Raw genomic sequence first — 11,706 nt, forward strand, 5'->3', positions numbered from 1 at the left:
AGGCTTTCTTCACTAGCTGACCGTGAGCCAGCAATGTGCCCTTGTGGCCACGAAGGCCACTGGTATCCTGGGAAGCCTCAGGAAGAGCATTGCCAGTGGGCCGCTGGGGAGGGAGGGGGTGGGAGTCAGGGGCAGGCTCCTTCCGCCAGGACAACATCCGCACGGACAGAGTGGAGCGAGGCCTGCAAAGGGCCACCAAGAGGAGGAAGGGACTGGAGCAGCTCTCCTGCCAGGAGAGGCTGAGCGAGCTGGGCCTCTTCAGCCTGGGCAGGAGAAGGCGGAGGCGGGGGCATCTCAGCAAGCTCTTCTCTGGCTCTGCGATAGGCCTCTGCCTAGCACTGCCTGAGGGGATGCATCGGAGGGGCCCAAGACAGCTGTTCTGCGACTACGGGATGGTGCGTGAGCCACGTGAGGGGCATGGCGATTTTGTGCCAGTGTCTGCGTGGGCATGGTGTGGGTTTGGGAGGCACAAGTGGAAGCGTGGAGGGCAGTTCTCCTGAGGCTGCACCTGGCATGCCACTGCTCCAGTGGGGGCTGAAGAGGGCTCCTCGGCAAGCCCTTGCTGGTGGCGGAGCCACTGCAGAAGAGCTTGTATGCTGCGTGCACCTCTCCTTTGGTAAGGGGAAAGTTTGGCAAGAGTCGGGAAGTGCAGAGGGGCAGTTTGGTGGAGGCCGGAATAGGCAGGACTGCCAGTGGAGGCACGGGAGAGCACTAGTGTGCGAGCACGTGGAGGTGGGGAGCCGTTACAGCAGCGCGGCACTTTTTGTCGGCATTTGTCGTTAGGCACGGTGTCAGCCTGGGAAGAGCGAGGAAGCGCAGCGGCGCAGTTCTTGTTTGACTGGACTAGGCCTGCAAGAACAGCGGAGGAGCCCAAGAGAAGCTGTGGGCGCTTCCTTGATGGTGCGTGAGCCTTGTCAGGTGCATGGTGATTTTTGTGCCAATGTCTGAGGAGGCACGGTGCCGGTTTGTGAAAAGAGGGAGTGCCGCAGGGCAGGTATTGTTTGCTGGTCTAGGCATGCAAGAGAAGCGGAGGGGCTGCAGAGAACTTCTCTGCAAGAGCAAATGTGGAGTGCTGGGGAGGCCTGGCGAGGTGGGGCTGAGGCGGGAGCGGTGTCCGAGTTTCTGAGCGAGGGCTCGTGCCTGCCCGCGGCCCTTGGGCCATGCTTGTTGGCGTGCCGGTGCACGGTGGGAGTGTTTGGGGCTGGGGCACTTGTGCCTCTTGCCGGGCAGTTGGTGCCTGTTGCCGAGGCCATTGTCAGCGTTGCCCGGGGTGTCGGCGAGTTCTGTGTTCTGGCTGGCGTGGAGGCAGGCTGCCCCAGCCGCAGGCTTGGTGTGCTGGTGGCAGCCGGGGGCTGGCGTGGGGCCCGGCACCGTCATCGGCCTGGGGTAGTGTGTGTGGGGGGCCGCGAGCTGTCTCTGGGCATTGGTGCAGAGGGAGCTGTGGGGACTTGTTGAGGGCACGGGTGCTGGCAGCAGCCGCTGACTCCTTCTCTCCTCCTTTGCTTTGCGCGGCGGCCGAGCGTGGTGCTGAGCAGCTCCCGAGGACATGCCGGGCCCATGCGGTACAGGCGAGCACGCCGGCGTTGGCGTGTGGAGGGGGCCTGTGCTGTGTCGGAGGTAAGGAGGCGCGTGTCAGGCCCCGGGGAGTTGGGGGTCCTTGGGAGGGGTGGGAGAGAGCCCAGGACCCTTCTGGGTGCTCCTGCCTGGTGCCTCGGGGGTCTCGATGGAGTCCTCCACAGCGGTGGGAGGAGGGTCCTCTTGAGCCGTGGGGCCATGGGGCTGCACGGGGCTTGTTTCTTGGGGGGCTGTGGCCCGGCGGCAGCCGCTGATGGCCTCGCTCCTCCTTTTTCTCTGCCCGCCGGCCGAGCGTGGCTGTGAGCAGCTCCCGAGGACGTCCCGGGCTGGTGCGGTGCAGTGTGCAGGCGAGCACGTCAGCAGTGGTGTGCGGAGGGCGGCCTTCGCCACAGCGCAGGTCAGCGGCCGCGTGCGGAGACCCGGGGGGCAGGGGGTGCTGGGGAGGTTGGGGAGAGGGGCCAGGGCTCTTTGGGTGGTGCCGCCTGGTGCCTTGGGGATCTCAGTGGAGTGCCCCAGGGCAGCGGGAAGGTAATGCCCTGGGGCCGGGGAATCTGGCTCCCGCGGGGCTTGTTTCTTGGCGGGCTGGCACTGGCATCATCCACTGATGGCCTCACTCCTCCTTTTGCTTTGCCCGGCGGCCGAGCACGGTGCTGAGCAGCTCCCGACGGCATCCCAGGGCGCTGCGTCTCGGCGGTGGAGGCGAGCGCACCGGCAGCAGCTGGCGGCATTCGCACTCAGCAGGAGCAACTCGTGTCTTGTCACCCGGTTTCAAAGCAGGAAAGACTGTATTAAAGAAATGCTGCTAGCTGAGTGCCTCTTTGTGTTTGCCTATTGCGTTGTGCAAGGGAGCGCAGTGGTGTGCCTAGCAAGGGACCTGCTCCAGAGCAAAAAGAGCAAGCCAAGAAACACCTCCTCATGCAACTCCTCCACCTCTCCTTGGGGACTTGCTGTCAGCAAGTCGGGTGGGTGTTGGGGAAGGTTTGCTCTTGCAAGCACAGGCAGGCATTTCCGTACTTGATGCTGGCCCTGCGAAGGCAGCAGCAGCTGCTTGGCATCTTGCAGCATGCATCTGCTGATGTAGCTGTCAGGTTCAGCAGCAGCAGAATAGCCTGCGGAAGGTGCCAGCAAAGAGCGAGAGCCAAGGAGCAGCAGGCTGCCAAGCTGCTCTCCTGAGGCTGTTCAAGCCAAGGCCATTTCCAGCCAGCTGAGGCAGGGAAAAGGAAAGCCTGCCAAGAGCTATGCCTTCGACTGCTGCTGCTGCTGCTGCTGCTGCTGCGGCTGCTGCTGCTGGGGGTACCTTTCAGAAAGGAGATTCCTCCAGGCTGCCCTCCTCTATACCCTTGTAAGAAGGCCTTGCAGCGGAGAAGACGACCTGCTGCGAGGTCGCTCAAGACCTCTGAGCGAGTGCCTGTGTTGGGTTTTGAGCTTTTTAAGGATGCTTGTGAGAGCTTGGCTTCTGAGACCTCACAGCAGCAGCATCTCTTTCAGAAGGCACTGTAGGCCTGGAAGATGCAGAGGCTTCTGCCTGCGCCAGGCCCTTTCCCAAGGCGGGGAGTTGCTCACCCCTTTCTCTTGATGCTCTGCCAAAGGTGGGCTAGCCCCCACACAGGCACATTCTGCATGCCATGTGGCAGCATGCTGGCAAAGCCAAAAACCTCCCTGGCGCTTCCAAAATCATTCACCCCGTTTTTGGCCCAAGACCACTGGTGGCTCTTTTGCCCACGGGAAACTGCCACGGCTGCTGTTTTTCCCGCTCAGGAAATCCCTGAGCACTTGCCCGCGGGAAGGCTGTGGTGCTGGGACAGGCCGCTCTCCAGCTAGGCCTTGCTCTTCTGCTCGGCACTGGCCCTCTGCTGCTGGCCACCGCCAGAGAGGCACTGCTTGAGCACAGCTCTCCTTACCTCACGAGCCTGTTAACCCAAGGGCTTAGCCTACTGACATGGCTGCCGAGTGTGCCAGCACTCTGGCCTTTCTCTGTTTTTTCTAACTTTTGGCCTGTAGCTTTTGCCCAGAACTGATTCCGTCACCAAGGAGCAGGCAGGTGTGCCAAGAACGTCGGAAGTGTGTGAGGGGGAAGGAGGGACAGGTGCCCCAGGACAAATCCCTGGAGACACTGCCTGAGGGTGCAGGGCTGGCGTTAGGAAAGCTAAAGGCCCCCTGGAGCTGAAGCTGGCAAGGGCCAGGAAAGGCAACCGGCAAGGCTCCTAGAAGTGCGCCAGCAGCAAAAGGAAGGCGAGGGCAAAGGGCAGCCTGCTGCTAAAGGTGGGGGGCAGGGGCCCTGGGGACAAAGGACACTGAAAACGCACATGTCCGGAAGGCTTTCTTCACTAGCTGACCGTGAGCCAGCAATGTGCCCTTGTGGCCACGAAGGCCACTGGTATCCTGGGAAGCCTCAGGAAGAGCATTGCCAGTGGGCCGCTGGGGAGGGAGGGGGTGGGAGTCAGGGGCAGGCTCCTTCCGCCAGGACAACATCCGCACGGACAGAGTGGAGCGAGGCCTGCAAAGGGCCACCAAGAGGAGGAAGGGACTGGAGCAGCTCTCCTGCCAGGAGAGGCTGAGCGAGCTGGGCCTCTTCAGCCTGGGCAGGAGAAGGCGGAGGCGGGGGCATCTCAGCAAGCTCTTCTCTGGCTCTGCGATAGGCCTCTGCCTAGCACTGCCTGAGGGGATGCATCGGAGGGGCCCAAGACAGCTGTTCTGCGACTACGGGATGGTGCGTGAGCCACGTGAGGGGCATGGCGATTTTGTGCCAGTGTCTGCGTGGGCATGGTGTGGGTTTGGGAGGCACAAGTGGAAGCGTGGAGGGCAGTTCTCCTGAGGCTGCACCTGGCATGCCACTGCTCCAGTGGGGGCTGAAGAGGGCTCCTCGGCAAGCCCTTGCTGGTGGCGGAGCCACTGCAGAAGAGCTTGTATGCTGCGCGCACCTCTCCTTTGGTAAGGGGAAAGTTTGGCAAGAGTCGGGAAGTGCAGAGGGGCAGTTTGGTGGAGGCCGGAATAGGCAGGACTGCCAGTGGAGGCACGGGAGAGCACTAGTGTGCGAGCACGTGGAGGTGGGGAGCCGTTACAGCAGCGCGGCACTTTTTGTCGGCATTTGTCGTTAGGCACGGTGTCAGCCTGGGAAGAGCGAGGAAGCGCAGCGGCGCAGTTCTTGTTTGACTGGACTAGGCCTGCAAGAACAGCGGAGGAGCCCAAGAGAAGCTGTGGGCGCTTCCTTGATGGTGCGTGAGCCTTGTCAGGTGCATGGTGATTTTTGTGCCAATGTCTGAGGAGGCACGGTGCCGGTTTGTGAAAAGAGGGAGTGCCGCAGGGCAGGTATTGTTTGCTGGTCTAGGCATGCAAGAGAAGCGGAGGGGCTGCAGAGAACTTCTCTGCAAGAGCAAATGTGGAGTGCTGGAGAGGCCTGGCGAGGTGGGGCTGAGGCGGGAGCGGTGTCCGAGTTTCTGAGCGAGGGCTCGTGCCTGCCCGCGGCCCTTGGGCCATGCTTGTTGGCGTGCCGGTGCACGGTGGGAGTGTTTGGGGCTGGGGCACTTGTGCCTCTTGCCGGGCAGTTGGTGCCTGTTGCCGAGGCCATTGTCAGCGTTGCCCGGGGTGTCGTCGAGTTCTGTGTTCTGGCTGGCGTGGAGGCAGGCTGCCCCAGCCGCAGGCTTGGTGTGCTGGTGGCAGCCGGGGGCTGGCGTGGGGCCCGGCACCGTCATCGGCCTGGGGTAGTGTGTGTGGGGGGCCGCGAGCTGTCTCTGGGCATTGGTGCAGAGGGAGCTGTGGGGACTTGTTGAGGGCACGGGTGCTGGCAGCAGCCGCTGACTCCTTCTCTCCTCCTTTGCTTTGCGCGGCGGCCGAGCGTGGTGCTGAGCAGCTCCCGAGGACATGCCGGGCCCATGCGGTACAGGCGAGCACGCCGGCGTTGGCGTGTGGAGGGGGCCTGTGCTGTGTCGGAGGTAAGGAGGCGCGTGTCAGGCCCCGGGGAGTTGGGGGTCCTTGGGAGGGGTGGGAGAGAGCCCAGGACCCTTCTGGGTGCTCCTGCCTGGTGCCTCGGGGGTCTCGATGGAGTCCTCCACAGCGGTGGGAGGAGGGTCCTCTTGAGCCGTGGGGCCATGGGGCTGCACGGGGCTTGTTTCTTGGGGGGCTGTGGCCCGGCGGCAGCCGCTGATGGCCTCGCTCCTCCTTTTTCTCTGCCCGCCGGCCGAGCGTGGCTGTGAGCAGCTCCCGAGGACGTCCCGGGCTGGTGCGGTGCAGTGTGCAGGCGAGCACGTCAGCAGTGGTGTGCGGAGGGCGGCCTTCGCCACAGCGCAGGTCAGCGGCCGCGTGCGGAGACCCGGGGGGCAGGGGGTGCTGGGGAGGTTGGGGAGAGGGGCCAGGGCTCTTTGGGTGGTGCCGCCTGGTGCCTTGGGGATCTCAGTGGAGTGCCCCAGGGCAGCGGGAAGGTAATCCCCTGGGGCCGGGGAATCTGGCTCCCGCGGGGCTTGTTTCTTGGCGGGCTGGCACTGGCATCATCCACTGATGGCCTCACTCCTCCTTTTGCTTTGCCCGGCGGCCGAGCACGGTGCTGAGCAGCTCCCGACGGCATCCCAGGGCGCTGCGTCTCGGCGGTGGAGGCGAGCGCACCGGCAGCAGCTGGCGGCATTCGCACTCAGCAGGAGCAACTCGTGTCTTGTCACCCGGTTTCAAAGCAGGAAAGACTGTATTAAAGAAATGCTGCTAGCTGAGTGCCTCTTTGTGTTTGCCTATTGCGTTGTGCAAGGGAGCGCAGTGGTGTGCCTAGCAAGGGACCTGCTCCAGAGCAAAAAGAGCAAGCCAAGAAACACCTCCTCATGCAACTCCTCCACCTCTCCTTGGGGACTTGCTGTCAGCAAGTCGGGTGGGTGTTGGGGAAGGTTTGCTCTTGCAAGCACAGGCAGGCATTTCCGTACTTGATGCTGGCCCTGCGAAGGCAGCAGCAGCTGCTTGGCATCTTGCAGCATGCATCTGCTGATGTAGCTGTCAGGTTCAGCAGCAGCAGAATAGCCTGCGGAAGGTGCCAGCAAAGAGCGAGAGCCAAGGAGCAGCAGGCTGCCAAGCTGCTCTCCTGAGGCTGTTCAAGCCAAGGCCATTTCCAGCCAGCTGAGGCAGGGAAAAGGAAAGCCTGCCAAGAGCTATGCCTTCGACTGCTGTCACGGCTGCTGCTGCTGCTGCTGCTGCTGCTGCGGCTGCGGCTGCTGCTGCTGGGGGTACCTTTCAGAAAGGAGATTCCTCCAGGCTGCCCTCCTCTATACCCTTGTAAGAAGGCCTTGCAGCGGAGAAGACGACCTGCTGCGAGGTCGCTCAAGACCTCTGAGCGAGTGCCTGTGTTGGGTTTTGAGCTTTTTAAGGATGCTTGTGATAGGTTGGCTTCTGAGACCTCACAGCAGCAGCATCTCTTTCAGAAGGCACTGTAGGCCTGGAAGATGCAGAGGCTTCTGCCTGCGCCAGGCCCTTTCCCAAGGCGGGGAGTTGCTCACCCCTTTCTCTTGATGCTCTGCCAAAGGTGGGCTAGCCCCCACACAGGCACATTCTGCATGCCATGTGGCAGCATGCTGGCAAAGCCAAAAACCTCCCTGGCGCTTCCGCAATCATTCACCCCATTTTTGGCCCAAGACCACTGGTGGCTCTTTTGCCCACGGGAAACTGCCACGGCTGCTGTTTTTCCCGCTCAGGAAATCCCTGAGCACTTGCCCGCGGGAAGGCTGTGGTGCTGGGACAGGCCGCTCTCCAGCTAGGCCTTGCTCTTCTGCTCGGCACTGGCCCTCTGCTGCTGGCCACCGCCAGAGAGGCACTGCTTGAGCACAGCTCTCCTTACCTCACGAGCCTGTTAACCCAAGGGCTTAGCCTACTGACATGGCTGCCGAGTGTGCCAGCACTCTGGCCTTTCTCTGTTTTTTCTAACTTTTGGCCTGTAGCTTTTGCCCAGAACTGATTCCGTCACCAAGGAGCAGGCAGGCGTGCCAAGAACGTCGGAAGTGTGTGAGGGGGAAGGAGGGACAGGTGCCCCAGGACAAATCCCTGGAGACACTGCCTGAGGGTGCAGGGCTGGCGTTAGGAAAGCTAAAGGCCCCCTGGAGCTGAAGCTGGCAAGGGCCAGGAAAGGCAACCGGCAAGGCTCCTAGAAGTGCGCCAGCAGCAAAAGGAAGGCGAGGGCAAAGGGCAGCCTGCTGCTAAAGGTGGGGGGCAGGGGCCCTGGGGACAAAGGACACTGAAAACGCACATGTCCGGAAGGCTTTCTTCACTAGCTGACCGTGAGCCAGCAATGTGCCCTTGTGGCCACGAAGGCCACTGGTATCCTGGGAAGCCTCAGGAAGAGCATTGCCAGTGGGCCGCTGGGGAGGGAGGGGGTGGGAGTCAGGGGCAGGCTCCTTCCGCCAGGACAACATCCGCACGGACAGAGTGGAGCGAGGCCTGCAAAGGGCCACCAAGAGGAGGAAGGGACTGGAGCAGCTCTCCTGCCAGGAGAGGCTGAGCGAGCTGGGCCTCTTCAGCCTGGGCAGGAGAAGGCGGAGGCGGGGGCATCTCAGCAAGCTCTTCTCTGGCTCTGCGATAGGCCTCTGCCTAGCACTGCCTGAGGGGATGCATCGGAGGGGCCCAAGACAGCTGTTCTGCGACTACGGGATGGTGCGTGAGCCACGTGAGGGGCATGGCGATTTTGTGCCAGTGTCTGCGTGGGCATGGTGTGGGTTTGGGAGGCACAAGTGGAAGCGTGGAGGGCAGTTCTCCTGAGGCTGCACCTGGCATGCCACTGCTCCAGTGGGGGCTGAAGAGGGCTCCTCGGCAAGCCCTTGCTGGTGGCGGAGCCACTGCAGAAGAGCTTGTATGCTGCGTGCACCTCTCCTTTGGTAAGGGGAAAGTTTGGCAAGAGTCGGGAAGTGCAGAGGGGCAGTTTGGTGGAGGCCGGAATAGGCAGGACTGCCAGTGGAGGCACGGGAGAGCACTAGTGTGCGAGCACGTGGAGGTGGGGAGCCGTTACAGCAGCGCGGCACTTTTTGTCGGCATTTGTCGTTAGGCACGGTGTCAGCCTGGGAAGAGCGAGGAAGCGCAGCGGCGCAGTTCTTGTTTGACTGGACTAGGCCTGCAAGAACAGCGGAGGAGCCCAAGAGAAGCTGTGGGCGCTTCCTTGATGGTGCGTGAGCCTTGTCAGGTGCATGGTGATTTTTGTGCCAATGTCTGAGGAGGCACGGTGCCGGTTTGTGAAAAGAGGGAGTGCCGCAGGGCAGGTATTGTTTGCTGGTCTAGGCATGCAAGAGAAGCGGAGGGGCTGCAGAGAACTTCTCTGCAAGAGCAAATGTGGAGTGCTGGAGAGGCCTGGCGAGGTGGGGCTGAGGCGGGAGCGGTGTCCGAGTTTCTGAGCGAGGGCTCGTGCCTGCCCGCGGCCCTTGGGCCATGCTTGTTGGCGTGCCGGTGCACGGTGGGAGTGTTTGGGGCTGGGGCACTTGTGCCTCTTGCCGGGCAGTTGGTGCCTGTTGCCGAGGCCATTGTCAGCGTTGCCCGGGGTGTCGGCGAGTTCTGTGTTCTGGCTGGCGTGGAGGCAGGCTGCCCCAGCCGCAGGCTTGGTGTGCTGGTGGCAGCCGGGGGCTGGCGTGGGGCCCGGCACCGTCATCGGCCTGGGGTAGTGTGTGTGGGGGGCCGCGAGCTGTCTCTGGGCATTGGTGCAGAGGGAGCTGTGGGGACTTGTTGAGGGCACGGGTGCTGGCAGCAGCCGCTGACTCCTTCTCTCCTCCTTTGCTTTGCGCGGCGGCCGAGCGTGGTGCTGAGCAGCTCCCGAGGACATGCCGGGCCCATGCGGTACAGGCGAGCACGCCGGCGTTGGCGTGTGGAGGGGGCCTGTGCTGTGTCGGAGGTAAGGAGGCGCGTGTCAGGCCCCGGGGAGTTGGGGGTCCTTGGGAGGGGTGGGAGAGAGCCCAGGACCCTTCTGGGTGCTCCTGCCTGGTGCCTCGGGGGTCTCGATGGAGTCCTCCACAGCGGTGGGAGGAGGGTCCTCTTGAGCCGTGGGGCCATGGGGCTGCACGGGGCTTGTTTCTTGGGGGGCTGTGGCCCGGCGGCAGCCGCTGATGGCCTCGCTCCTCCTTTTTCTCTGCCCGCCGGCCGAGCGTGGCTGTGAGCAGCTCCCGAGGACGTCCCGGGCTGGTGCGGTGCAGTGTGCAGGCGAGCACGTCAGCAGTGGTGTGCGGAGGGCGGCCTTCGCCACAGCGCAGGTCAGCGGCCGCGTGCGGAGACCCGGGGGGCAGGGGGTGCTGGGGAGGTTGGGGAGAGGGGCCAGGGCTCTTTGGGTGGTGCCGCCTGGTGCCTTGGGGATCTCAGTGGAGTGCCCCAGGGCAGCGGGAAGGTAATGCCCTGGGGCCGGGGAATCTGGCTCCCGCGGGGCTTGTTTCTTGGCGGGCTGGCACTGGCATCATCCACTGATGGCCTCACTCCTCCTTTTGCTTTGCCCGGCGGCCGAGCACAGTGCTGAGCAGCTCCCGACGGCATCCCAGGGCGCTGCGTCTCGGCGGTGGAGGCGAGCGCACCGGCAGCAGCTGGCGGCATTCGCACTCAGCAGGAGCAACTCGTGTCTTGTCACCCGGTTTCAAAGCAGGAAAGACTGTATTAAAGAAATGCTGCTAGCTGAGTGCCTCTTTGTGTTTGCCTATTGCGTTGTGCAAGGGAGCGCAGTGGTGTGCCTAGCAAGGGACCTGCTCCAGAGCAAAAAGAGCAAGCCAAGAAACACCTCCTCATGCAACTCCTCCACCTCTCCTTGGGGACTTGCTGTCAGCAAGTCGGGTGGGTGTTGGGGAAGGTTTGCTCTTGCAAGCACAGGCAGGCATTTCCGTACTTGATGCTGGCCCTGCAAAGGCAGCAGCAGCTGCTTGGCATCTTGCAGCATGCATCTGCTGATGTAGCTGTCAGGTTCAGCAGCAGCAGAATAGCCTGCGGAAGGTGCCAGCAAAGAGCGAGAGCCAAGGAGCAGCAGGCTGCCAAGCTGCTCTCCTGAGGCTGTTCAAGCCAAGGCCATTTCCAGCCAGCTGAGGCAGGGAAAAGGAAAGCCTGCCAAGAGCTATGCCTTCGACTGCTGCTGCTGCTGCTGCTGCTGCTGCGGCTGCTGCTGCTGGGGGTACCTTTCAGAAAGGAGATTCCTCCAGGCTGCCCTCCTCTATACCCTTGTAAGAAGGCCTTGCAGCGGAGAAGACGACCTGCTGCGAGGTCGCTCAAGACCTCTGAGCGAGTGCCTGTGTTGGGTTTTGAGCTTTTTAAGGATGCTTGTGAGAGCTTGGCTTCTGAGACCTCACAGCAGCAGCATCTCTTTCAGAAGGCCCTGTAGGCCTGGAAGATGCAGAGGCTTCTGCCTGCGCCAGGCCCTTTCCCAAGGCGGGGAGTTGCTCACCCCTTTCTCTTGATGCTCTGCCAAAGGTGGGCTAGCCCCCACACAGGCACATTCTGCATGCCATGTGGCAGCATGCTGGCAAAGCCAAAAACCTCCCTGGCGCTTCCAAAATCATTCACCCCGTTTTTGGCCCAAGACCACTGGTGGCTCTTTTGCCCACGGGAAACTGCCACGGCTGCTGTTTTTCCCGCTCAGGAAATCCCTGAGCACTTGCCCGCGGGAAGGCTGTGGTGCTGGGACAGGCCGCTCTCCAGCTAGGCCTTGCTCTTCTGCTCGGCACTGGCCCTCTGCTGCTGGCCACCGCCAGAGAGGCACTGCTTGAGCACAGCTCTCCTTACCTCACGAGCCTGTTAACCCAAGGGCTTAGCCTACTGACATGGCTGCCGAGTGTGCCAGCACTCTGGCCTTTCTCTGTTTTTTCTAACTTTTGGCCTGTAGCTTTTGCCCAGAACTGATTCCGTCACCAAGGAGCAGGCAGGTGTGCCAAGAACGTCGGAAGTGTGTGAGGGGGAAGGAGGGACAGGTGCCCCAGGACAAATCCCTGGAGACACTGCCTGAGGGTGCAGGGCTGGCGTTAGGAAAGCTAAAGGCCCCCTGGAGCTGAAGCTGGCAAGGGCCAGGAAAGGCAACCGGCAAGGCTCCTAGAAGTGCGCCAGCAGCAAAAGGAAGGCGAGGGCAAAGGGCAGCCTGCTGCTAAAGGTGGGGGGCAGGGGCCCTGGGGACAAAGGACACTGAAAACGCACATGTCCGGAAGGCTTTCTTCACTAGCT

The sequence above is a fragment of the Dromaius novaehollandiae genome, chromosome 3, assembly GCF_036370855.1.
Source record: "Dromaius novaehollandiae isolate bDroNov1 chromosome 3, bDroNov1.hap1, whole genome shotgun sequence".
NCBI lineage: Eukaryota > Metazoa > Chordata > Aves > Casuariiformes > Dromaiidae > Dromaius > Dromaius novaehollandiae.